The 4941-nt window shown below is 36.8% G+C and overlaps 1 long non-coding RNA gene across 1 annotated transcript in view; it reads left to right on the top strand.

The window, feature by feature from the left end:
• The window catches only part of LOC118599700, a 2525-nt gene extending 1513 nt beyond the window's left edge, over positions 1-1012 (top strand). The window contains exon 2 of the long non-coding RNA XR_004949154.1: positions 458-1012. This is a non-coding gene — a long non-coding RNA (uncharacterized LOC118599700). The remainder of the gene's footprint in view (positions 1-457) is intronic.
• The last annotated feature ends 3929 nt before the right edge of the window (positions 1013-4941 follow it).

Here is a 4941-nt window from a genome sequence, read left to right as displayed (position 1 = left end):
GTTAGGAACAGTCAGCACGTCAAAAAACGTATTCCTCGACATCATGTCTGTCTCTCATTCATTCTGAGAGAGACATCCACAGACGGAGTGGTAGCCCCTTCGACACGCGGCGACAGAAACACATTTTTTGACGAGCCGCGAGCAGCAAATTCCCCGTGCTGGGCACGTGAATATGTCACACAAATTGCGTTTGGTGCTTCATGGCTCCTCCTCCGCCCAGCTGATTGGAGGAAGGAATGAATGATAGACAGAGGCACTGGACAGACCGCCGATGTCCCGCCTCCAGAGTCATATACCTCACTGTGATTGGTTCATTCAGCTCTGCACATAACAACTGTCATTCATATCAGCCTTGCGGGCCGCACTAACAGTAATCTTTCATATGAAGACGCGGGCCGCAAATCATCATCCTGCGGGCCGCAAATGGCCCGCGGGCCGCGAGTTTGAGACCCCTGAGGTACATCGTACACATTTTTTCCTTTTTTAACCCCCTTAACCTTGAAGACTTTGCAAAGAGCCTGTTAGAAATGAGGAAATTAAGCAATCAGTGTAGTTTGTGTGGACACTCTAGTGACACTTATGGAACACCTTAACCATCTTTATGTAGCATCCGTCCAGTGTGCACTTCTCTCTACGGTTAGAGCATAAAGGGGTGCCCTCTAACCACCCAAATGTCAAAAGTGCGTCTAACTTACATTATCCTTACAAGTGCTTCACAATACACTTAAAATACACAACAACAATTGTACATTCCATTTTCATGACATCCATTTAAGATGGTAGAACAAGCATTCAGGGGAACCCCAAGACGCACTTTGCGCTTCACTTAAAAGGCAACTTCTCATGACTATGACCCTCTACGGGCATGAACAACCCAGAAGCCCACAGCAGTGGTACTGGTCAACCCCCCAATGTGACTAAGGCTTAAAATCGCAAAAGGTTAGTGCATTACTCACCCAGCAATATTTAAATGTTTTTTGCTTTTTTTTTTAATGAAAACACAAAGCTTTATTAAAAAAAAAAAAAAAAAAAATCAAAGTAATTGTTTGGTGCGTTAACCCAACTACCAATTTCTTTGATAATAGCTCAGGTACAAATCTGTCATGGAAGAAGTTGGAGTAAGTGGAGACTAAGATCCTAATGATCAAATACATTTATAGAAAACAAAAGAAAGACAAGTTACCTGTGAATCAATCCAGAAAATAAAGAAAAACTGTGGGGTAAAGACAACACACGTATGATGAGAAAATAGAGACATTAAAGGGCCTTCTGTCTCTAACAAATTAGTTACTGGCAGCAATGAGATTAAATCTGATTGACTGGAAACATCAGTTGAAGTGCAAACTGTCTTATTGATCCTATCCTGATCAATATCCTTGAAAAGACAAGGAAATAACAAGGACAGGCAGTATCATGTTCGGTTAAAACTAAGCAACCTCTTAACTCACCTAAAGCAAATCATTTGTATTTCATTTGATGATAAACCTTTGATTTGAGGTAATTTAGCCGCGCTGACAGAACTGGCAGTCTCCCATTAGGCAGTATCATTTTGTTTTAATTGGAATTTGGTCTAATTGTAATTGTGCTGTTATGACTGAATGAAGGTGCACTCATTAGACAACCTCAGTGAGCATTGATAGCAGAGAAATGCAATTGATTGAAGACTGTGGGCGATAAAACGTAGAGGAAATGACCTGCTCAAGAGATGTTGATTAAAAATGAACACCAGGGCACATACTTGGAAAGCACACAACTGTCATTTAACTGTTTTACAAATGACTGACTGTTAATACTGGGAACTTTTCATCCGTTATTATCTTTAGTGAACACGGCTAATGTAAAAAATATATTTACTTTATGTTTATAGTTTAGCTGTCAAATGCTATCATTTGCACAAAGAGAAAAAACAGAGGGATGCATTGAAAGTGTAAGTAAAATGTAAAAACTGTTGGAAATACAAGTTTGAGATGAAAAAAGTCCAAATGAACAGTGTAGAAATAGGTATGTATAATATCTGCAACTTAAAAAAAATCCTAAAAATTCTTAAAGATAATTATTTTTTTCTAAATTTTAATATAATCCAGGGGCATTTTGCATGTTTTCTCACTTTAGGCTTTAGGAGGTAAATATGACAAAATGTTACCTGTATTAATGAAGTTATGCCCAGGAACGGTTTTAAAATCATCATTGAATATTCCAGGGGTTAAGGTAGCTATTCAAATTGAATGTGCCTTTTTTATTGAGAGAAATAAGTATCACCCCGAATTCCTGATTTGTGCATAATTTGGTATTTGTGCGTGCGTAATTCCCAATTTCTGCGTGCATATACTTAATTTTTGGGTGCGTAATTCTTAATTTGTGCATAACGTTGGATTTGTATGTTCATAATTCTTGATTTGTAACTCATAAAATACATCATGTGCATAAGCACAAAAATAAGAAAAATACAAATAACAATTTACACATGCACAAATTACAATTACAACAGCTTGGAACAAATTACACATGCAAATCTTTGAAAAAAATACCCACAAATCACTTGTTTTGCACACACAAAACCTCAGTTCTGCACAAATCTGTGGTAAGACTCTTTTCACGTCTCACTGATTTATGTTCAAATACTACCAGAATGCTCAGTCATCAGAGTTTTCTTATCAGCCGCTTTGAACTTATATGGTGATCAATATCCGGTCAAACTTGACATTTTCCTACTTTTTTAAACAGTTATCCCCAGTATTTAATATAAAAAAGTCTAAGCAAGCATTTTGAGAATATTTATCCCTTTTAAAAAGTAAAATATTACCTAGAAGTGATTGCCTCCTCTCTGCAGCATCTCCCCTGACAGCGCCTCCGACACAGGGCTCTGTCCCAAGAGCTGGTCACAGTCACGGGGATAGCAGGCGGCGGCAGACCCGCAGATTGTAGGGGGCTGGTGCTGCCTGCAGTTGCTGCGTTTTCCAACCAGAAATCCATGCATTGACTGTATGAAGGTTGGTGGCGGCTTTGTTCCCTTTTTTCTTATTGGTGTCCAGTTTTTGTTCTTGTCCCCTTTTGTATTTTCCCTTAGACTCGGGGCAGGTTTGCCCACTGGGGACATAACAACGAACAAAGATAAATAAATAAATAAAAATCTTAACAAAACCCTAAAAAGATAACTGTTCTCAAATTATTTAATGGTGGCAGGAGTGAATCTTCACAAGTTCTTGTTTTAGTGAAAGACAGAGCTATTACTTGAACATATTGAACATGCATATTTTCTTTTCCTACTTAACTCATTTTTACTGCTGTGTTCCCAAATGGAAAACTAAATATTAGTTTGACTTAGTTCTACCACTTAGAGGCATAAATATATATATTCATTTGAATAATTTTAATAAGAATTTGCCTTAAGAAACAGAGAAATAAATCCATCCCATATTATTCAAAAAGGACTTGTTACTAAAATGAATACAGATGAGTTAGTTTGTTTTTACAATATCTTCTACATTGGGCCACTGTTCTGCTTCATCGTCTCCCCTCTACTTTCCCCGTCTCTCGTCTTCTCGTCTCTGCATTTAAAAGAGGAAGGCAGGTTTGCTGAGAGGATTAGAAAGAGAGGAAAGTTTTGTGTCTGGTATCAAAGTTCACTCCTGTTTCTCTGTCCCAACAGCAAAGGCTAATGGATTAGTTCAATGTGCTGATTTGTGCAGAAAGCTGCCACAGCAAGTGTAGTGGAAAGTGAAGAGCCATTCCCCAAGACTCCATTCATTTCACCAGTTCATCACTTGTCGGAGCCCAGGGCTTTTTACCGAGTGTGTAGGAGTGTTCCTGTGTTCCATTGTACTTACAGGGGGTCTTGATATGTGTTTGTGTGTCTAAGTGACAGTGAACTCAATATAGCATCACCACAGCCGCAACACTTTTGTACTTTGTTCCATTATGGCAGAAACACACATAGTCATTAAATAATACATAGCGGTTACAGCCGCTTCTTTTATTCTAACAGAGAAAAATGACGAACAGCTGCGGGGAAGAAACGCTGCTGTGACACTCAGAGAAAACTGCTGACACTTGAGTTTGCCAGATGGCCCAAAAGTGTTCCTTTTTACAGTCCTTCTTGTCCTGATTTAGAAGAAAGTTTCTCCAACCACTCTATTCTGTATTAGTTCACGTATGAGTAGTATATATATATATACATATATATATATATATATTCTTCTACCATTTCCTTTTAAAACCTCTTAACCCTTTAAAGATGGAAACACTTTGTAATAAATTTCCTTTTGTGCCACTTGGTCACCAAGAGCTCCGTGAAACAAATAACGGCTTAATACAAGATTTACGTTGATTCTGAAAATATTTAAAACAAAATAAAAAGATTTGTTGCAAAAAACTTATTGACAAAAGTCCAGTGGCCCTGAAGTGCAAATCACATCAACAAATCACTCAATGCAAAAACATTTTAAAGATCACAAAGACAATTAAAAAAAAGCAATATATATATATATATATATATATATATATATATATATATATATAAACACATTTTAGAAACAAAATACAATTCCAGAAACCAACAAGTAATTCCAAAAAACAAAACACTTTCCAAAAAAAAAAACATTTTACAAACAAAACAAAATTCCAGAAACTAAAAAGTGATAGAAAAAGGGAAAAAAGGAAGGTAGAAAAGTTATGGGGAAAATGTAATTTCCAGAAATTAAACAGAAATGTTAAAAGAAGCAAAACAAAAATAAAAAACGTCAGGGCCACTGGAGGAAAGATAGTTTACTTTTTAATAAAAAATATAGTTTTTCTAGCCACACGGTCAAAACAGGAACTCTTGCTGGAGGTTAATGATGCATAGACAACAAAGGTGAAAAGAATCAATAAAACCTGAAAAGAAAACACACAAACTCTGTCAAAAAAGGAAGAAAAAAGCACAACAGAAGGAATTTTGACAAT

The sequence above is a fragment of the Oryzias melastigma genome, linkage group LG15, assembly GCF_002922805.2.
Source record: "Oryzias melastigma strain HK-1 linkage group LG15, ASM292280v2, whole genome shotgun sequence".
Taxonomy (NCBI): domain Eukaryota; kingdom Metazoa; phylum Chordata; class Actinopteri; order Beloniformes; family Adrianichthyidae; genus Oryzias; species Oryzias melastigma.
Note: the sequence above shows the minus strand (reverse complement) of the source record. Positions and strands in the feature narration are given on the sequence as shown.